General features: G+C 33.0%; 1 protein-coding gene and 1 non-coding gene across 5 annotated transcripts in view; one reads left to right on the forward strand and one right to left on the reverse strand.

Annotated features, from left to right (window-relative positions):
* Positions 1 to 23,156, reverse strand: part of LOC133522685 (diuretic hormone class 2) — a 121,044-nt gene extending 97,888 nt beyond the window's left edge. For 2 of the 4 annotated variants that reach the window (XM_061858090.1, XM_061858085.1), the window contains exon 1: positions 22,787 to 23,156. The gene's annotated coding sequence lies outside the window, so the exon portion shown is untranslated. The remainder of the gene's footprint in view (positions 1 to 22,786) is intronic. The other 2 variants (XM_061858089.1, XM_061858088.1) reach the window with 1 other exon arrangement.
* On the forward strand, positions 10,450 to 10,521 carry Trnat-ggu (transfer RNA threonine (anticodon GGU)). The gene has a single exon. It is a non-coding gene; the product is annotated as a tRNA-Thr (tRNA).
* Positions 23,157 to 23,948: the final 792 nt, after the last annotated feature.

Consider the following 23,948-nt stretch of genomic DNA (forward strand, 5'->3'; position numbering starts at 1 on the left):
CTTTTTGTGATTTAGATGTGCGTGACATAATAAAAACAAGCCTTTCTGCAATAAATTAGGGTTATTATTATTACCTAATAGTCAATATTATCTGATATGCTGCATTATCTGGTATTAGTAAGTAAGTAAACACTTTATTGCACGAGAAAAAAAGAAGTACAAAGGCGACAGGAAAAAAAAACTTTTGAATAAAAATATACCAATGCTTAACACGGCCCCAATAGATGCAATTTTATTCTTCTCAGTAATAGGCGTGTCAAAAAAGCTGTCGACTATTGGTATTAGCTGACAGAAACTTGACATTTATTATAGCACACAATTCACTCAACTTCAATCGTTCCCATCAATCACGTGAAAATGTTATTTGTCCAACGCCTTAAAGTAATCGACAATCGTTCACTGTCAGACATGCCCAGTTATGAAGTCAAAGCCGAAGTTATCCCACCATTGGACTAGATATTCCAAACGTAAAGATTATTTTTATAAACAATGCATAACTATAGGTAACGAAAGGCTCAAAAGGAGGACTTCATACCTAATAGCATTCTTGTGATATTTTGGAATTTAGTTTTATTCAGTAAGTGTTTTAGTTTTAATTTAGTTTTTATAATATAAGTCTAGTCATATTAAAAAAAATAAACAATATATTTGTTTTAAGAGATCGCGTATTAGCGATAAGACCGCCTGTTGTTTACCTATTATAAAGAATATTTGTCTAGCATTGTGTTTAGCAACCCTACGACAGGCCAATGACGCCATTACAGTAAATTATAATTACTAAGTTTCACGTCTATTTAAATTAGAATATCAGGACTTCGATTTGTGTGTTTATTCTTGACAGAACAGATTAAAACTTACTATATTTTACTTATAAAAAGTTATTTTGGAACGTTAAGAAGCTTTTTAAGAATGTAAATAATCGGTTAAGAATTTTAGCAAGTTTTACTCGAAAGTAATTGGCATGAGAAAATATACCTATCATTGGAAAGTTCGGAATAATATATATAGCTGTAATACTTATCCAAAACAATAATATTTGATTTCAAAACAAAAGTATCAATAATAAAAAGTTTGGAATATCCTTTAAAAACATTATTGGTCTAATCAAATTTCCGCCAATTCTATTATCTTTATTACGCAAAAAATCTTTTGAAGAAAAATTATTAGGTTTTTCCCCTCTTATTCAAATTTTCTTTGTTGTAAATGTTGAACCAGGAAATAGCCACAAACTTGCGTCATGGGTCCAATTAAGGCCGCAGGATTAGTGACGCATTAAGATGTCAATAAGAGGGCGGTAATCCTGTCTAATTGCGAATTGAGAGCCCCTTTCTGAACCCAGAGATCCTGTTTCGGGTAACATTTCTGACCCTATAGGCGTTTTTTTGATTCAATTTCTGACCGAAGAGCTTTTGCAACACTGTAGTTAAAAAAACTGAAAGTTTTTTTTATACGTCACCTCTGGCGAGACTCGAACTCGCGACTCCGGGAAACTGGCATTCCAATATTCAATCGATGTTTTCTTTCCATTTATCGTTATTTAAAAAATAAATTAATGCTTTACGAAAGTATTTTTTTATACTTCTATTATTATTTCCTACATACGCCACCATGTTTTTGTAAAGTATGCTGCCATTACGAGTACCAAGTAGGTCATTATGTACATAATACGTAATTCAGTTTTCGCCAAGTGTCGGTACATTTGGGAGACACTCGATTATAATAAAAGGAAACGCTTAGGTCTAACGATGTTTAAGCTCAAAGGATCCGCAAAAATGTACCAAAAAAATGTCATAACATTTTATTTAGGAACAAATTGGCAATAAGCGTTATTTCATGTTAAACAAACGTTGTCATAAAAAGCTATAAAATACAAATAAAAACAGTAGTTTTGAACTGCCTTTAGTAGGGTGGTGTATTACATTTCTGTGTCCTAGACTATAATGATGGCTCATAATACAAAAATGCAAGTTGATTTGTTTTCTATAAATGATACGAATATGACATGCCAGTTACTAACTGCTTACCATCCGGCGGACCCTATGTTTGTTTGCCACCGACGTAGTATTAAAAAAAAACTAATAACTCTAGGTCCATGGGGTCACAGCGCGCACAAGTTTTTTTGCAGAAATCGCGAAACGTCTGGTTGACGTAACTGGTGACCGAAGAGCTGGCGGCTTCCTCGCACAACGTATCAGTATTGCGATACAACGAGGAAATGCCGCCAGCTTCCTTGGTACAATGCCTCAAGCGCCTATTTTAGATTTATTGTTATTGTAAATAAAGTATATGATTATAAAAATAAGTGCGGCCGAAATGCACTACGAGGCATAACAAGTTACTATAATAGTAATACCAAATCAAATTAAACTTAACAGCCGAATAGGTACAATACTAGAACCATTATTACTTCAGCTAGGAGAACAAAATATCTTGTTATTTAGTTGTGATATTTTTTGTTACAGTTTCATAAAATGTATAAAAACATTTTTTTTAATTATCAGTAACATAATAGTGGTAGTCCGTAGTTTTTATTATTTTTTAATAAAAAAGGGACTTTACAATTTGAGAAAAACGGATTTTTTATATCAAAATATCCCCTTATTCTATCTGCATAGCTTAAACAATTTAAAAGTACACTTAAGTAAGTATACCGTGCACCTATTAAACCCGTCGGATTTTAACCATCTATTCCTGAAGTCATAAGGAGCAAAAAACGTTATATGAGTTTTACGTAGTGAAGTCCTTATTACCTCATAATTGTTTTTGGCGAAAAATTCACTTTTTGTGTTTTCTGCGTTGCGTTGCGACGTTATTTTTTACAAGTTAATGTAAAGGCGAAAATAAGTTAAGTTTGATTTTTATTTACAGATAAAAATTGCGAGTTTTCTTTAAAACTTTAATGTCTATCAGTAGGTATATCTAAACAAAGTCAAAACTTACTGGTAAAAAGGTGTGTTTCACTAAGTTTACTCGTACAGAAACAAATTTTTACAAAAAATTTCATTATTTCTAAAACAAGACCGATTTCAGGAAAATTTGTATGACGTTTTATTCTCTAAATGCGGTGAAGAATACAATACACCTTTAAAATCTATCGGGTTTAATAGACCCACGGTTTAGAATACATAATTAGAAAATTATGAAGTACCATACATAATATTTGGTAAGTCCTAATAAATCATCACTTTTCTCATATTAATCAGAAGTTCTTTTATATTATTTGAATCAATTACACAACTTCAGCATTTTATAACTCCATAAACAAAAGTTTATTTATTAATTTTGTAATTAAATTATTTACGCCAATGCGCATACTTTTTAATAAAATTTTCGGCGTATTGCGAAATCATAATACTTTTTTATTGATATAGGTACGTTCAAAGTTACGATATAATTTGATAAATGTTTTGTAAATTGTTTACGCCATAAAATTACAAAAAAGTTATACTCACAAGTGTACATTTGTCATTTAATATCATTCTGTCGTTACACTTAAAATGGGTTCTAAGAAAATGCATGTATTATCCTTAAAAACTATAGTTAAATTGCTTATTAGTATCAGAACAGCAACGTACTTAAACAAAAACAAAGAAAATTCAACTGTTTCGCATCTTACCCAAAAATCTGCTACACATCAAAAAGCCAGTGACAAAAATGACCTCCAACCAAAAAAAGCATTCACACCTCCCTAAAACGGAATGTGTGTAATTAACATTAAAACTAGGTGTAAACCACGCTTTAGGTGCACACAGGGCGCTATAACACACTATTTATGTACTTCGTTCCACGGCCTCTCTGGAATCTTTGCCATTTTCTTTTGTTTTCTCACGGTATCAAATTCGTAGGAATGACCTTCGGGGTTGAACGGCTACTATTTTTCTATTTGATGCATTAAGGCAACGTCTATTGACGACTTGAGTACGGTTAGCAATGCTTAATTATTAATATATAGCGCTAAAAAGTAAAAAAAAAGAATATTCATGATCAGGAAAAAGTATCTTTGGTCATATTGTGAAGACGACGGTGAAAATGGTTGTTGCATAAAATATTTCAAAACCTTTTCAATTATTTTCCCGTAACTGTAAGTTCTTAAGAGAGTAACCTAAGTAAGTTACAATAGAGTAACTAGAGTAAGTAAACTAGTTAAGAAATATTCAACACCGAATTCCTTGTGGTTTACTACAAACATTTAAAATCCTAAAACTTCTAGCAAGTTGCGCTAAAGTAGTTTGTTGGAGACTAAAGTTTGTAAAACATGTATATTTATTTTTGTTGTGTATTCATATAGTTTAGCTGGAGATGTTGTCATAGGCAAACAAAACCATTTTTTTTCTTATGTTAGTTCGTTTTAGTTGTAGGTCAAAAAAAGAGATAAGAAAAAATATTTTTAATTCCACTATTCCTGACAATACTTGTTTGTCATAAAATCTAAATTTATACCTATTTATATGTATGTTAACAAAGGGGATAACGTATTATTGAGACATTGATAAGAATAAAAACTAAAAAAAAGTGAGGCTAAATGTAGCATAACTTAAACAAGAACCTAGAGTGCGAATGAGGAACGATATGTATGTCATTAAGATATATTTATAAATTTCTTTTGATTTATTACCACGCGTGACGTTTATTATTGCATACTGTTTCGTATTAACTTTCTGTAATTTGTCATGACGTTTTACACTTACGGCACAACACGCAACATACTCAAGTCGTCACGAAACTGTGAAATAGTCACAAGTTTATACTTTTTCCTTTCGTACAAAGTAGCTCTATACTCCCAGCCAAAAGTATAGAAACAAGCTTATATTACGATATAAAAGTATAATTTTTAAGCGATGGATTTTATACTTCTCATTGACAATTTAAAAAAAACGGTAAAAAAATAATGGAACCTTTTAAAAGTAAATTACTCAAGGGAAATCTGGCTGTGATAGGTGTCAGCTCAATATTTTGTAAAGCAATTAAAAGGGTATAATTACGTAACCTTTTTCCCATTATTTTGATCTTCTTTGTCAATATATTAAGATGTTTTGATATTTAGCGTGTATCTGTAATCTTTTGGAGTTGCCTAACGTATGTTTTAGGTTACAAATATAGAACATAGAAACATGAGATATTAAATAAAACAAGGTTGTTTCCATACTTTTGGCCGTGGGTGTACTTAGGTTTTGACGTCATACAACTGACCTATAGAATGTAGGACGTCAAATCAATATTCTCTTACAAAATATACTTCCCATATCCAAGTTTCATTACCATTTCAGTCAATCTCATTACCATAATCTATTCAGCAACCATGCCAAACACTAGTCCTCATTTCCAGTAACTCAGTCATTTTTCTGACATTAATTGATGACTGGCAATGAATGTCATTCCGACATAAAGATATCGCGAAATCTGTTGGTCATGTTCTCTTTAGAACTAGGTTACTCACCCCGTTTATAAAAATATCAGGAAGGATGTTAATTACTCTCAAATTTCATATAGAATTTGCCTGTATTTTAGTACCACCTCAATGCAAAAATAATATAACATCAGATAATCAGTAGCGTGATATTCTGTGTCAGCAGTTCTAGAATGAATGAGTCCTAGAAACTATTTTAACCGAAAAAGCTTTTATTTTAAAGGAAATTACGACGAGAACAAATATTAGCTGGCTCCCTGGAGAGGTCTTGATATTACGGTGGACAATACCTGGTGGAAAGGTTGGCGACACGTGAAATTAGTTCAAATGAGAACTATTGTTCATGAACTATGAGAGATGAGCTTCGTTTCAAAGTTAATACGAGTAACTGAAAGTTAACAAAATTATTTTCATTTTTTTTTAAATTAAAGTTTGAATCAAACTATTCCTTGTCGATACAAGATGTTTTCTAACGGGCTAGTGAATTTTTACAGTGATTACTTGGTACTTAATTATTTATTATACTCTACTTCTAAATCATAGGATAAGGATATATCATATTTAACTTCTATAACCATCGCAGGCCCAATTAAAATTTAATGCATTGCTATATCTAAATTGACAGTCAAAGGCGCTCACATAGCGTAAATATTACATACATTTATTTAAGTATAAAACAAAACCAAAATTAAGTAAGTATAGAACCTTACTTGGTATGTAGAAAGAGTTATTTGTATTTCTTTTTTAACTTCTTCAAAGTATGAAATAAAAATTAACACTCTAAATATCAGATACGAAATTTAAACTTTAAGGCTATTCGAACCATTTGAAATATATGCAAAAAGTTATTTACAAAAATGTGCAGTAAATAATATTTAGCGTATTGATGACAGATCGGAGAAATGAATTCCCTGTAGTAATCCCGAGGTTCTGTTATCGTGGAGGCAAATCAACCGCTCGAATACGTAATATTGGAAATACGGTCCCTGCGGCGGAGAGTTCTTAGCAACGAAAAGGTGCCAAATTCGGCATTCCTTAATGCTAAAAAGATATAAGAGCTCGAGGCTGCTAATGCAATCAAAAGGTTGGATATACATATAACATATTTTTTTAGCCTCTTATTTAATAATACCTGTAAGCTTTGATGGAATGGAACTAAGCAGAAGAAATTGTAATAAATATCAAGAGGTGTTTTTTTTAATCAATCAATGTCAATTGCCGGTCAGTTTCAAATAAAATAAATTAAAATGTAGATAGTATTAGATAACTAGGTAAATATTAAAACTGAGAAATAAAAAAATGACGGAGAATAATACTTTTTATCCACAAGTTTATAGCAGAAATCGCGAAACGTCTGGTTGACATAACCGAAGAGCTGGCGGCTTCCTTGCACGACGAATTAGCATTGCGGTACAACCAGAAAATGCCGCCAGCATCATTGGCACAATGCTTCAAGGGCCTATTTTAGATTTAAGCTAGGTATTCATTTAGTTTAGTATTTTTACATTTAGGTACTGTAGTGCTTCTCTATATATCTACTATATCAATAAGTTAATTAAATTTGATTCAGAAACTTTAAATGCTTTTTTTATTGTGTCTTTCATAACTTTGATGAGAAGTTAAATAACTCTTAAAAGTTCACGTTTATTAATAGAAATAACACCTCCATTGTTTGAAATGTGTAGCGTTTGAAAACTCCATAAACCTTTTGTCCTTTTTATACAACTACAATTTAAAAAGGAAGGACGTTGTTAAACCAGCACACATATACTAGAAACGTGACCTATAAAACTACAATGTTTCCAAATGTATCCCAAGGTAAAGGGTTACTCCCTTTTTGTGTTTAAAGAAAAAGTTGACTTAGTAATACATGTCATAAGTAGCTGCTTTGTAAAGTTTCTTCAACTTATAAGATTTATCACATCAGTTTTACAAAAATGTTGCTATATTTACGATGAAATCAAAATGAAGCATCAAAGGAATCAAATTGGTTGCCAAATATTTGACTCAAGTCTGTTAGTAATCCGTCTTACTTTAACATACATATTTGATTTTAATGTGCTTTGATAATCTGCACATGTATTTATTTGATTTGACTTTTAAAAAAATGCTTAAAAAAAGATTGATTTATTATAGGACATTACCTATTACATAAATCGACTAAGCCCCACAGTAAGCTCAAGAAGGCTTATGTTGTGGGTACTCATATTATATAATATATAAATATTGAATTACATACAAAACACACATTACGTAGATAATTTTATACTTAAAATATCTATACTACGTTTGGTTACTAAGTAATTTTATTTTAGAAAGAAACCAAGCCAAGCTACAAATTTTCCATACAATTATATTATTTTAAAAAGAAAATCAACGATAAACGCGCCGCGGCAGAAGCCTCAAAGCCTCGCTTTCAAGATAATCGCATTTTAGAATAAGAATGTGATGTATTTTTGCAACGTGTGAAATTACGAGAATATTATTAAGGACAAGTACGCGAAAAAACGGCTCAAACAGCTTAAGGAAGTGAGAAAGGTAATCTGGTATGCTTTAGATGCAATTTAGCATGTTAAATCATAATTTGTTTTTTTTTTTTTTTTGTAATAAAACAGATTCAATGTTGATAGGACTGCTCGCAAGGGGGTGTTTTTAGGTCGATATTTTTTGTTGAGACATTGTACCCAAAGCAACTTGATTTGAAAGAAATTTTCTGCGGGAAGTCAACCCTTCGCGCGTACATTTTTTAAATATGATGTCTTTTTCTACAGATGCCACTGACGGAAATGGCTTGCCAAACTTAATTAATAATAGAAGAAGAAATATTATATTAATAATGTGATCTTTGAAATTCTGTAATGAATATAATTTATTTATATAATTGGTTAGGTATCTGAAACTGCAATAGCGTAAAAAGATCCTATTTTAAAGTAGACGCACAAATCGAGATCAAAGCTACTGTATTTCCTGACCCCAGGGACTGACTCTTGTTTGACTCAATCAGTTACTCGATATACCTTTTCCCGAAACGTAAAACTGAGCTCAGTAAAATATATTTTAACTTAAATTTATATATATTTTTATTACGTTTTCAAGAAAGAATTATCATATTTTTGAATGATTTAGCATAGTTATTTTTGTAATTGAAATACATTTATACGTTATATTGAATCGATAATATTTATTGGGTGTGAACATTCTGTTAAGTACTTAGTTACAACTAGATCAACGTCAACATAGGTACTAAGAAAACTGAAAATATCGAAGTGGACGAATACTAGATTCAGTTATTATATTATACAAGTACTAGCTTCTATCCGCTACTTCGTCTAGAGTACAGTCTTCGTACAGAGTAAGTAGTTATGTTAATTTTAAGATTTAGTTTTTAAGTTTGTAAATTTTTAATATTAGTTATTTCAATAAAAATAATTTAAATATGTATATAAGTCAGTATTAATACGATTATCTTACGAGTTCTATCTAAGGATGTGTTTAATTATTAAAAAAATGACGTATGACTATCAATAGAATCTAACCAGCTAACGTAATAAGAATATTTGTAGAAAATATGCCTCAAGTTTCCCTAGGAAAGGAAATTTAACTATGACATCAAAAGGTTTGTTTCTCATATATTAACTTTGTTTATGTTACAGGGTTTCACCAAATAACCTATCGTACGAATAAGGTTTCTGAACATGCTAAGATTTATTGTTTCAGAAAGTATTAAAACAAAAAAAATATTCCTAAAATATGGTTGGTATCATTTTTACTTAAACATTGTCTGACTAACTTTTGTAATTTTATTAGTTTATGTACAGAAATTTGCTTATAGAAAGTAGATATAAGTTTACATACCTATATAAAATGTGGTGGTGGCGGAGTGGATATGACGTCAGACTTTCAAACCGGAGGTTGCAGTTCAAATCCTGTACTAATGAGTTTTCGAAACTTATGTACAAAATATCATTTGATATTTACCACTAGCTTTTCGGTGAAGGAAAATATCGTGAGGAAACCTGCATATATCTGCGAAGAAATTCAAAGGAGTATGTGAAGCTCCCAATATGCATCGGGCTAGCGTGTGGACTTATAGCCCAAGCTCTCTCGCGCATGAGGAGAGGCCTGTGCCTAGCAGTGGGACGTATATAGGCTGAATTATATTATATACGGAAAAGTACGGATTGGTTGGTCTCCCAAGCAATGGGGACATTTTCAGTGAATAAAATCCTACAGATACCTTTAAATACTGAAACAAAACTTATGTCATAATAATTCAATTTACCATTAAATTTAACCACAAACAAAGACACCACTTTTCGATTTACCATCAAATACACTTAGGCAAAACTTCACATTACATTAATGATTCACTTTCATCACTTTTCCCAGTAAAACGGGTTTTTTTGGCAGGCAGCCAAGCAAAGGTTCTTGGCCCGCGAAATCTATGAGACAATCAGATAACACGGAGCCGAGACAACCGAAACTGCTTTGGTTATAGGGGTTAGCCGAATCTTAAGATGGACGTGATAATGCGTCTGTCTGCTTTTATACGACTGCGGTGAATCCAAAAAGGAGGGTTATGTGTTTGAGCTGTATAATGTTTTGATATTTATTATGTAAATGTGAAATTACGTGGTGATTTGAGGGTTAATAAATATTATACGACATAATAAATATTATACGACATTATTACACAAATTGACTAAGTCCCACATTAAGCTCAATAAGGCTTCTGTTGAGGGAACTTAGACAACGATATATATAATATATAAATATTTATAAATACTTAAATACATAGAAAACACCCATGACTCAGGAACAAATATCCATGCTCATCACACGAATAAATGCCCTTACCAGGATTTGAACCCGGGACCATCAGCTTCGTAGGCAGGGTCACTACCCACTAGGCCAAACCGGTCGTCTAAAGGGTTGTACTTGTATTGTGGATATTACGTTTTGAGATTGAATTAATTTCACCCCCCCCCCCCCCTAAGGCACATACGAAGGATATGGTGCAAATATTCGCTGGCAACGGATAAGTCTCAGTAGCTCAGTTGGTAGAGCGGAGGGCTGGTATCCCTGAGTCGCGAGTTCAAGTCTCGCCCCAGACGGCGAGTATTTCAACTTTTCCTATATTTCTAAGTAATGTTGCCATTGAACTGTTTTCTCCTAAAATTTATGTAGATACCTTCTCGTACCAGATAATAAGAAATATTTTTTACAGGTTTATGCATCAAACAAGGCCTTGGCTACGGAAAATACAACGGAAATTTCAATTTCATAACTAAACAAAAATAAAATATTACTTGGGACCTTCATGCCGTGAACTTGTGCGAACTATTACGATAAACGTGATTACTTGCCTCCCTGAGGCGTGTTTGTAAACAAAATAAGGATGTGATGGAAAGATCCACTATTCCACCAAGAGTCGAGTTAGCGCCAATGATTCAGTTTGTCAAAGCGGTCGAACACTATCCAAGTTCTCCAGTTCGCCTCTTATTCGACGTTTACAATTTTACTTTCAGTTTTTTTTTATGATAGGCAAAAGAGCAGACGAATCGCCAGCAGACAAATAAGGAATGCAAAACCCGAGAGGTTGGAAGGTGCGTTGCCGAATTTTAAGATGAAAGTAGGTACGCTCTTTTCTTAGAGGTCTAAAGGTTGTATCGGTCCGCAAATACCGTGGGCGACAGTTATAATACTGCAAGTAAATGTAATTTAAATCTAAGCAGAAACTCCACAATGGTGAGAAGCATACGAGTCCGTTCAAATAACTAACCAATTAATCAAATTTATCGCTCAAAGCGCACACTTTCAACTCCCAACTATAATTAATAGGTATATTTAGTGACGTGCATTTGCACGTCACGTCGCACGTGTGGCGGACGTCAAATACATATGACTGCACGAGCGCGCAATTATTGTGTTTATTTATTCATTAACACTCTGCAGTCGTTGCAGTGCTGGTAAAATACAGGTACCTACCGAATAGTTGTAGGGTAGGCTAACCGATAAATGTAAATTAGCAAATATATACTTTCAAGCCGCCCTCAACAATAATTAACGTAACCTAATAGATGGCTTAGATACTGACAAAGTATATCCTAAACTATTGAACCCCAAAGAAAGTTTTCAGAGACTTCTACTTAGACGAAGTAGCGAACTAAGGCGAGTCTGTCTATAAAGTTACACGAAAAATTGATGTTGTGCGTCGTTCCCTATTAGTGTTTAACCCATAACGATATAAAATATTAGGGCACGCCTTTTTTTTTAATACTACGTCGGTGGCAAACAAACATACAGCCCACCTGACGGTAAGCAGTCTCCATAGCCTATGTACGCTTGTACATGGCTATTGTATGATCGTAAGTCCAGAGAAGTTACATGCGCGTTGCCGACCCTGACACTCCGCGCCCTCGTTGAGCTCTGACAACCTTACTCACCGGCAGGAACACAACACTACGCGAGTAGGGTCTATTGTTTTTTGGCTTCGGTTTTCTGTAAGGTACGTCCCACTTGTAGCTCTATATGAATACATTATGTACAACAAGATCTTAAGAACATTTTTACTGAGAATAAGTCGTACGTAAAGTTTGCAAAAAATCACGTTCTTTTAGCCAGCAAAGTTATTCTCAGAGCTTCGCTGCACAGAAGTTTGTATGCAGGAGTGGGCAACAACTTTGCTTACTGCATTTATCTACATGCTAAATAATGCATATAAACCAACAAAATAATAATAACACTGGATAAACGTGAGTTGGAAACACACAAAAGACAAAATTTCGTAATTATTGCTCTGTCATAAAATAATCATTTTATTAAATGCCTAAAATATTTTAGTACAAAATCCTCGATGCACGAAATGGTGTTGCAAATAACCAAAATACTTTAAATTTGTTTATGCAAATATTTGTGAGATGGACGAAGACTGCAAAACTTTACTTAAGAGGGAAGAATAGCTTTGCGATCGTTAGGATATAACGGTACTTTTTCTATAAAATTCCGTTACAGGAGAAAACAGTTTCCACTGACTATATCTTTATATCTTACCAAATTACTTTGATATTGATATCGATCGCTTCAGCATAACATATTCTAGGTTGATAGGTTCACGTTTTTAGAAAAAATCATTTGTATTGCAAAATTTCTAAAACCTATAAACCTACTAAACTATCTTTGTGTCAATAACATACTAAAAAAACATGGAGAATGGAAAATACGTGCTATGCTTCCCTCTTAAGTACGTGTTTAACACAATTAGCTGCTTCTACTTCAAATATTAAACAACCTCTCTATTTAACAAGTCGTTTGACTTAGCAAAGCAACATTTAATTTAACTATTTGCTTAGAGTATTTTATAGAAATATTTCAACTATCCATTATATTTTAGCACTTAGGACTTAGGAATAGGACTTAGGCGTTTATAACTTGTTTTATTTTATCCTCGACGAAAGCGTTTAGAATAAAAATCTGATATCAAAAATAAAAATATTAATCAATACCCACATTTTTGTTATTCTTAAAAAGTGAATAATGTTTCGTAAAGCCAGCGTACGGAGTAAATGTTTAATAGTTGTCCCCTTTCCAGAAGACCTTATGGAATGTAGGGAAAACATCTGCCAAATACCTGTGCATACGACGGTTTACCTCATACATAGGTATACAATGACATACCATATGCTGACTGTACAGTCAGCATCAAAGTAGCGGATCAAACAAGGTTTCAAAAGTGTAGATACTTTTGAAACCATTCTGAAACAGCTTAACAAAATGAGGTGGTTCTATATGTAGAACAATTAAGACGGTAAAAGATATATTTTCGAATGTCATTTTTAGAGATTTATCTATATTTGGAAAAGTTATCCGGAATATCAGATACTTTTGGCGCGTTGTTTCATCCGCTACTATTGATGCTGACTGTACAAAGGGTCTAAGGAACAAGTACATTAAACTAATTCATATTTTCTACGCCATTGTACGCTCAAATGACGCAATTTAGTTCAATGCTTCTAATTGCTTGTTAACTTTGAATAGGTATCATATAAGTAAATACTCGTAATTTAACATTCCACGAAACGGTTTAAGTACAAAATATTCTAGGAATAATTTAATGTACCTAAACAAATGTTGTCAATAAGATGTATCATTTCACCCTCTTGCATTGAAAGGCTTTTATTTCAGAGGCTTTCAAGATTACTTAACAATATACAAGGAAATCCCATTTATATTATGATCTTATCCTTTTCTGTTGCAAATTTTAAATTTGTCAGTGAATTCTCATTTTATTAGAATTACTAATTAATTTTTCAAATCGATTCGAAAGGTGGAATATAAAGGTCTTTATAATTGCAATTGATTAAGTGTAATCGATGATAACTTATTAAAATAATATTCAAGTAGGTACTGCTTAAATTGTGGAGACAGAGCTTATTAGGGATCAACTATTTGAGGAAGCTACTACATAGTTTTCTAACAAAATGTGTATTAAATTTTGTCGCTAAGTAAATAAATAATCGAAATACTTAATTATTAAATCTAGACATGCAAATTATATTCGCATGTATGGATCCAATACGATGTGGTATAAATTCAAAACGTTAAGACGGCGTAGTAAAGTCAGCACCAATAGTAGCGGATGAAACAACGCGCCAAAAGTATCTGCCAACTTGGAATACGACTTAGAGGTAAAAAGGTCTGTACTGTTTGCTTTCAAAAGTATCTGTAACAGTCTAAATATTGTCGTCGGCTGAGAATACGTTTGTGCCATATCCATTTTTAAGTAAAATCGATTTTTAATGATTCGTAAAATAAAAAATATATACAATATAATTGATATTAATCGGTTTTAAAAAAACGCATGTTACTAGGATTATATACACTCTTCTATAGAAAATTAACACATATTGTGACATATTCAAAACTTTGTGTGTTTAACATTTACTCGTCAAAACGGACATCTCGATGATAAAAATACTTTAACAGTACATATGGTGCTACTTTACCGCACTAGTGCGAAAATTAGCATATTACGTTACTATGTCGAACATTTAAAGGGCCATATATACTGTAAAACGTTGTACGATACATGTGCGAATAGGTAATTCGCAACTCGTGTCGATTTAAAACACTCCCTTCGGTCGTGTTTTAATTTATCGCCACTCGTTTCAAATTTCCTATTTTTCGCATTTGTATCGTAATGTACTATTTCAGTACATATGGTGCTACTTTTCCGCATAAGTGCATAAATTAGCACATTATGTAACTATGTCGAAAATGTAAAGGGTCATATGTACTGAAAAACGCTGTACGATACACGTGCGAATAGGTAATTTGCAACTCGCGATTTAAAACACGATCGAACTGAGCCTTCGGTCGTGTTTTAATTTATTGCCACTCGTTACGAATTTCCTATTTTTCGTACTTGTATCATAAATAACTATTTCATCACTCTTGCTCGAAAAAGATCTTATTACATGCAGGTGTACTGAAGGAAAAAGGCCTATATTGTTCCCGTGGGAGTTACGGATTGGGAAATAAAAGTTTGGGAGTTATAGTGTTTTATTTTATTTATATAACTAATCCATACAAACCAAGTTTTGTTAAGTTGGTTAGAGAATGGTATTATGATAATTTAATGCGTAGTTTGAGCCACTACTTTTGATGGTGACTGTGAGTAATGTAACGTTATTTCTTCAACCGAGACGGTTGCTTGCCATATCACCCATTTCCCGTTATTCCATGAAAGAAAATCAGTGATCAGCCCGCGTAGCCGACATGCCAATCATTAACGCGTCGTGGCGAACGAAACCGGATTCCTTTGTTTGACATAATTATTGTAACTCATAATGTAATGATTGTCAGATTATCATTGGTCATAATTCTGAAACCGGTAACTTTTCAGGATTTTCGTTAGGTTATCCTATAGATAGGTTAGGTTATATTAGGTTTGTTTTATGGCAATCCTGAAAAGTTACGCGTTTCTGAGAAAAACATTATGAATTTAAACTTAATGGGAAACAATAGAGACCCGAACGAAAGGCAACTGTCACGGTCGCACTAATATGGAAGGGTGATAGAGAGAGATGACTACGATACGCTACAGGCGTTAACGCTGGAGATGTTGGCTACTCGGGCAGGAATGGATAGGTTAGGTTAGTTTTAATTTTAGCTTAAGTAACTTTTGTAGACATACAGCTTCCTTTACTCTAATTATCGGCCACGGTACAAAAAATATCGTGTTTAACCTAACTTCGTTCATAAACGTCCTACAAACTTCAAATACCTACAATATTTGAGCCTGTTAGAAAGGGGTAGCCATATTTCAGTAAAGTACAAGCTTTTATTTATACATTTAAAGTATAAATGGGTTGATATTAGCATATTTAATCGTAGATGGTGCCAGACCTGAATTATATACGTACTGTAATGAAGGTATTTTCTCAGCAGTGAATTACTCATCAGCACATTTCTATAGTCGCTTTTAATATTAAATTCAATAATTAGACTTGTTTCATAAACGCTAATTATTTGTTGGATGACTAAAAATAAACTCCATGAATTCATCAGCCGAGTGAAAGTTAAAACGGTTAAAATTTAGACTTGTATATTGTTACTTACTAATTGTAATTTTATTAACGCTCATTTCAGTGGTAATATTCAAGGCATTACCTAGGAAATATAATAGTATCAATATTACACTATCAATATAGTGTAAGCTTTCCTAAAATGTGAGCTTAATCTGTCTACATTTTAATTCAATTTCTATCGATCAAACTTAATGCAATTTTGTAACCATAATAGGAATGCTACAAGTTTAAATATGGATCTGATGATGTTATTTTAGGGCCATATTCATGTTTATATACAAACTGCTCGAAAATTTAACATTATTATAAGATTATTTTATATGTTTATTTGTATAGCCAAAAATGAACGAGTAAGAATTTGTTTGTGTAATCTGCAGTATCAAAAGAAAATAACCTACCGAACCTCTCAAAGCTAAACAAAATAACTAATTGGTTTCAGTTCTCAATTTCATAATTACTGGTAATTGATCTGAAATTTTTGTCGGTACGAGGGTTTTGTTCGAATGCACCAACGTTAAATTCTCGTTTATTTGAGTATGCGACTAACAGCCCGATTTGAACTTTAAGATATGTCAAATATTAGGTCTAGATACGATATGGGACAAATACTAGTACTATTAAAAATAGTTAAATAGGACAGGCAAATCAACGCGCATTTTTACGCAGTATGCAAAATGGTAAGTATTTAAATTCTTAATACCTTTTGTTTTTAGCATGATATAAAATTAAATGAAGAGAGAGAAGACCAAAGTGTGTAATGGGTTTTGGTATAAATGGACTCGACACATATATCATAGTGTCTAGTGCGAGATGAACTCGGTGACACGAGATGAAACCATTTTTTTATTTTTTAGAATTTTCTGTCGTGTTAGCTAGTTATTAAAAATAATATTTAAATTAGTTACGGCAAATCTTTAAATGTGAAATGTGTAGTATGACATTTAAAGATTGTCGACGTACCCTATGGCCCCTCTACACGATGGGCCATCATACTGGCACTGGCCCACTAAGATGGGCCAGCGTATGGAGAGCGCAGTGGTGTCGGATGGCTTATGACGCGGCGGGATGGCGATGGGACAGCCATGGTGTCGGTTTTTCGTCCGCACATCAAAGGTAGTGGGCGAGACAGTACGCGGCCTATTCCAGAACTATTATAAACCATCACATGGCCATCTTGCTGGTCCAGCCATCGTGTAGAGGCGCTATAAAATATCGATATTTTTCAGCATACGCATAACGTTTATGTTTTTGAGGAAGGTGTGAGTAACAAACATTTTTGTATATTTTAAGTAATACTCGTACTTATCATTGAGTATAGAGTGCGAAATTGCTAAATTAAGACACTTAGAGGAAAAAAACGCTGTCAATAAGGATGGCAATGCAATGAAGTGTAACAATTAATTATATTTACTTACCTGGAGTATCTTCACAAAACGTCGTTCAAAAGCAAATAGGCAATTTTAATGACACATGTGTCATATTGAACATTCCACATGGCTTTGTCTTTGTCACATTGTTAGAATATCAAAGTTCAAGCGCTTGTTAATTTTGACCTAGATGTGCTCGACTGCTTGCTCTATTTAAAATGTAACTTCGCTGTTAATGGTTTTGTACATTGACGTATTATGACATAATATACACGTTATTATAGATAGATATTCTAAAAAAAAATAAGAAAAATGTAAACAAGGCATGAGATAATTGTTTTCATTGAGTAATTACTGCAAAAACCATTTTGGTATAATTAAATTAAAGTAAGATCGAATCAACATGAGCTTAAAAATATTATTATAATTGTTAATCTATTTTAATTATTTTATGTAAACAATTTTGTACAATTATAACAATATTATTTTAACAGCTATGCACATATGTTGGATTTTTTCGATTTTTTAATCATTATAGGAGTTAGAAGCATTTAAAATTTTGTATGAAATCTTGTTTCGCTCCTAATTTTCATAATAATACAAAAATTTGTATTATTTTTTTTGTATGGAGAATCGGTCTTCCTCTTTCCTCTTAAGATAACTTAAATCGTAGAAGGGAACAAGACCGAAGTGAAAGTAGAAAAGCCCGCGCAATTAGAATTTTATACACATTTTGCAAGTGATTCTCTCCATACCTACTCGTAAGATTCCAATAACAAATCCATGTTAAAAGATATGTAAAAATTATGAGCTTTTTAAGGCGATAAACAGCTATTTCACACCAGATTTTAACCGGGTTCCTTTGTCAATGCAACGATAAACGTACCTTATAATTTAAAATAAACAAACATGACATACTCACATCTTGGCATCTTGGCATAAACATATTCCGTTGAGTAAATTGTCACACCTCACAGCAGCGTTGATGTTGAGGGGCAAAGAACCTGAGATTTACCTACACGCCTTTGTTGCGTTTGGGATTTTCGTCAAAACATCAGGTTGCAGGAGTTACCTCAAGAACGATCGAAGATCTCTGACATTAAACATTACTTATAAAAAAAATTATGAGATATGTTATGTAAGTTACGAGATATGTTATCATTGGAATTTAATTTACATATTTTTGGTCGTTTTTTTTCACACAGTGATATAAGTAGCTAGTACGAAAAGTAAGAAAGTAAGGTTTATTTGTAAATAGCTTTAGTGCTCTGTGATCTTAAGAAGAAGAGACTAAGAAAAAGCGTTTCTCAATAAATAAAAATACCTATATTTTTGATTGTTAGCAAAATAATTATCTGAGCAATCGTTTAGATAAGTTTTGCCTTTAATTTTTCTGGCATATAATGGACTTAGTTATCGATATTATAAAGCAACCTTCACTTTTTATCCCCACTCATCACGTCACTTTTTAACCCAGAGTACCCATTTTAAAGTTATATGGCAAAACGTGAGGTAAATGCATGTGACATAGGACTTGCGATCCTTGGTCCCGGTCCATGCCTGCCTGCCTGGCCCAGAGTATTCGCTATAACCTACATATCGCTGGCTACCCAACACGGAAATTCGGCTGGTGGTTTCGAAATATTTATATATATTTTTTATTATTATTCTTGCCGTAGGTGCCACGTGCTAGATGAGGAGATTTCCAATGGGAAATTATTATTAAAGTTAATTGTACGATAACGAAATTAATTCATATTGTTTTATTTACAAAACGAGCGACGTAAACATTACGCAGTATCGTAATTAAATGGATTTTGTAATAATTGAATATAACTTTGCTTTGGTTTCTTGTATAATAATGTAATATGTAACATAATTTTCTGAATGGTGACATGATTTTCTGATATTAATAAGGGTAAAATTTATTTTAAAACGTATTACCGGTCTATCATGCGAGGCTAGTTCGGCTATAAAAAAGTGAACATTTTCAATGACACTAGGTATCTAAAGGTTATTGACGAGTCTTACAGTTTGTCTAGAATTTAGCACAGGTACTTAAGATGTAGTCTTTTGAGCGTCGGCGTCTAGTCAGTGCTATGAAAAATTGCGTCGCCGCGCAGTTGCGCCAACGTTGCGTCGAGCAGCAGCTATAGATTTGACTAGACGCCGACGCTCGGAAGATGCTAGTGTGGTGTGGCTCTATAAGCCCGCGCAAATAAAAGAACTTAACACTCGTTTTCGCAATAGTGTTTTTGAGATCAATTAATTCATTTGTACATTTTGTTATAGGTAAGATAAAGAGGCGAATGACGGATTATTATGCTTACAAAATAACATTCCGACTTTCCAAAAGGAATGGCGGTAAAGTACAATCACCATTGATATATTAATAATCCCACAATAACAACTGTATGGTGCTGAAATTGGAAGCCAAATAGATAGACTACGATCGTAGTTTCGTCCAAATTAATAGCATAATTATCTCTGAGCGAGGTTAAGTCGCACGAAAAATGTAGGGGTAATTTCAGCTGCCCTCCATATTTAGACAGTCTAAGGTCTGACTTTTGACTTGACATGGTACACTGTATCTTTAGGTATTTAAATAAAAGTAAACAAAATCTACCCTCAAATGGTTCCTTAAGCCAGTTGAGGGTAGATAAAAACATTACACGATGAAATAATGTAAGTTAAAGTCAGGTCGTTCAGTGACAGATCCAGGCGCTTTTGTATTTGGTTGGTTAACCAAGTAAATGTTATAACTACCCGACAATTTTGAAATAGTTTGTTTACTTTTATTTAAATACGTAAAGATACAGAGTTCAATATGTGAATAAATATTTTAAGATGTTAAGTCGCACGAAAAAGATAGGGGGTAATTTCAGCTCCCTCCATATTAAGACAGTCTAAGGTTTGACGTTTGGTTTGACACTAGAAAAGTGAATATGAATAAATATTTTGAAAATGCACATACTCGTATTTATCCAAGGAACGTAGTACAGTCATGGCAAAAGCTTTTCGAAAAAGTGAAATATCTCTACAGTTTTCGATTAAATGTACTTATCCATAGTCTTAATCAGACAAATCTCTTTAAACTATGCTATTAGACAATACTTTTGACAAATAGTCTGATACGTTTCTTTTGTATATCATCGAATTAGACATACATACTCAATCGCAAAGATGAAATAATCAGTGTCACTTAATTATTATTATTTATTTATTATTAAATATATTTATTTATTTATATCACATAGCATTAAATAAAGACATTCTACACAATCCTTGGAATCTGGCGTCATTTATTTCTGGTTATACTCGTAGAAATAATTGTGGCGATTAAGTTTTTTATGGCCGTAGAGGTTTAAGTTGCGGTAATAAACTTGCTAAGCACTCGCGTTAATGAGAACAGTTTGAGAACTTTACGCCAAGTTACGGCGATCACTTCGATCTACTGTTTTTTAGAGACTTTTCATTTAGTTTTTTTTTACCAATAATATTAATAAGTCAAACCTAGATAACTGTGTACGGCATTGGCAAGTGTGGTTTAAGTCGTTGCAAAGTTAGGGGCCATCCACATATTACGTCACTGCAACAGAGGGACGGGGGAGTCATGCTAAATGTGATAGTACATGGTTAAAAGATAGGAAAAAGCGTGACTAGGGGTAAAGGGGAGGAATGTCCAAAAATTTGTAATTTTATGTGTCGTAATTAATGGATGACGCCTTTAGCTTAGTGCCTTGGTATATTTATTCTAGACTTCCGAATAAAGTAAGTAGAAGACTTCATTTTTCATTTTAACAACCATAACAAGTAAGTCCCTGAAATTATACAGGTTGGATGAAATTAATGGGTCCTGGAGGGTAAGTGCCTTATAACTTGAAACTAGCTCAATTTACTTATAGGACACATTCTTTTATTAAAAAAAAACTAAACTGCATTCAAAACTTGTTTATAATTTGCTTGTCTAAAAATGTTTTTGTGTACTAAATACTCAATTTAATGGATATTTTGTACGACAGGCGAGTGTAAGACCTAATTTTTCTTGGAGAAATTTCAACATTAACATTAACTGTATCGAGTAGCGGAATAAAATAGCGAGTGTTTATTTTTTTGTATTTTTAGTCGGGTACTGGGTGAGAACAGCGAATAAAAAAATTAAAGCAGTTGTGTTTCTTCATAAAAGTAAAAGAATGTTTCTTTAATTCACTAACTTAAGGTTTTAAGGCACCTAAATCGCTACCATCCGTAATAGTTATTTCCGAAACATATAAAAAGTATTTCCTGTTTTAATAATAAGCGTTACAAACGTCATACGTTTTCATCAAATTTTTAAGTATTTTAGTATAAATTAATTTCGTTTTAGATAAATATTTAATTTATAATATAACACTTAATTCATTTAAAAACTCCTGTAAAGTATTGGATGGTTTGAAAATTATAAGTTTTTACATCAAAGGAATATAATACTCGTAAATACTTAAACCTTCTTTGCAGCAGAAAACTTTTTCGTGTCAACGAGTTTTAAGGAGTTTACAGACGAAACAAAAGCCGTGATCCTCTGACCATGAGCATTTGTATAAAGTATACCTTAAAATTTTGAACAACAACCCTTTCTATAATCTCTACTTTACCTTGCTTTGTAAAAAAATTAAGAAACACGCCACTGACGGTTAGGGAACTTTTTACGTAGCTTTTTGTAGAACATTTTAAACTTTGACAAACACACTTGTACTGTAATACATGTTTAATATCACTTCTTTTACAACTCTTATTATAGTTTTAGCGAAAGTGTAACTTTTTTCAATTTTTAACTATCTAATTATAAGAATCGAAGAATCCTGAAATATGCCTCTTCACAGCTGAAAAGGTTCATTTTCATAAAATACTCCGTCTTCTATACGTTTTTATCGATTACAGTACATATGGGGCTACTTTATAGCACTAGTGCGAGAAGTAGCATATTACGTTACTGTGTCGAACATTTAAAGGGCCATATGTACTGTAAAACGTTGTACGATACATGTGCGAATAGGTAATTCGCAACTCGTGTCGATTTAAAACACTCCCTTCGGTCGTGTTTTAATTTATCGCCACTCGTTTCGAATTTCCTATTTTTCGCACTTGTATCGTAATGTACTATTTTATAACTTTTATTACAGCTTTAGTAATAGCGTAACTTTTCTCATTTGACCATAGTTATGCAGAAAACAGCCAACTCCATTTTTTTATAAATGCAGAAAGCTACCAAATCCAATGAGTTATGATGTAAATCACTTTGACAGAAATAAAAAGTAGGTCGCTTTCTAGAGAAACACGGTCATTTCAAATTTAACTTTTCAATCGACGAAGTAATTCTGAATAACAAAACTTCACACAAACAAACATCTCATTTTTTCCGACACTAAAAAAAAGTCACTTACCTGACAGCACTGAAGCTCCGACGTCGACCGGCAGACCCCAACGGACAGACGGCAACAAGTGTTGTGCTCTCGCCGCCCTAGCCTTATATAGACCCCGGCGCCGCCCACCACGATGGGCGGCGCGCATTAACTCGCTTGCAATTCAATTTGAGAAATCAAAATTATGTGATAATCGTTTTTGGTTTATTGGCGGTCAACGCAGAAATGCCTTTTTAAATTGAAAGTATGATGAGAGTATATGTTTGTGAAATATAACTATGTAAACGGATTGTATCGCGTATAATGAATTTAAAATACATCCCGACGTTTCGAACACTTTACGGCGTTCGTGGTTTTTTGTATGTGGGTAGTTTGCCGAATTGTATTCTTGACCTATATATATTTTTCCACAGATTCCCGTTGACCACAAACACTGCAAAAGGATTCGAAACGTCGGGATGTGTTTGAAATTAATTCGTTTATATAGTTTATTTCATAAGTAAGACAATATCTAATGTTCTATAGCATTTTTAACCATCTTTTTGACATTTTATTGGTAAAATCACCACACCTTATTAAATAAAGCTGCACCTGTCTGTCTGTATGTTTTTATGTTCGCGATAAACTCAAGAACTACACACGGTTTTCACCTATCGATAGAGTGATTCTTGAGGAAGGTTTAAGTGTATAATTTGTTAAGATTTTGTGTAACCCGTGCGAACTGTGAAGCCGCGGCGGGTTACTGTCTTTTATAACAAAAATTTTCTTCTTGTTCTGTGTAATATTCGATGATTTTCAACGTGTAGTCAAATAACCATTAAAATAAATTAGTACCATTGAAAGTTCGCAACATGACGAAGGACAAATAAAATCTTGTCAGGGTACGTAAGAGCATTAATCAATGAAACGATACAATATATAAGCTATCTACGAGAAAAATAGTTCAGTTTATAATAAAAATGTTCATTACAAATAGAAACATTGTAGTAGTTTCGTAGAAAAATCGGTACAGCCTGTTTTGAGGTGATTTGTTGTCCATTATCGGACTTGTGATATTGCCCTAATCTCGCACAGCGAACGTAATCTGTCAGGACCTTTTTACCCGACTACGGCGAAGCAAAACGAAGGTTTATGGTTTTACGAGTCGATTAACACATTGAGTGCCGGGAATCCGCTGGGCGGG

Source organism: Cydia pomonella, chromosome 11 (genome assembly GCF_033807575.1).
Source record: "Cydia pomonella isolate Wapato2018A chromosome 11, ilCydPomo1, whole genome shotgun sequence".
In the NCBI taxonomy this organism is placed as follows: domain Eukaryota; kingdom Metazoa; phylum Arthropoda; class Insecta; order Lepidoptera; family Tortricidae; genus Cydia; species Cydia pomonella.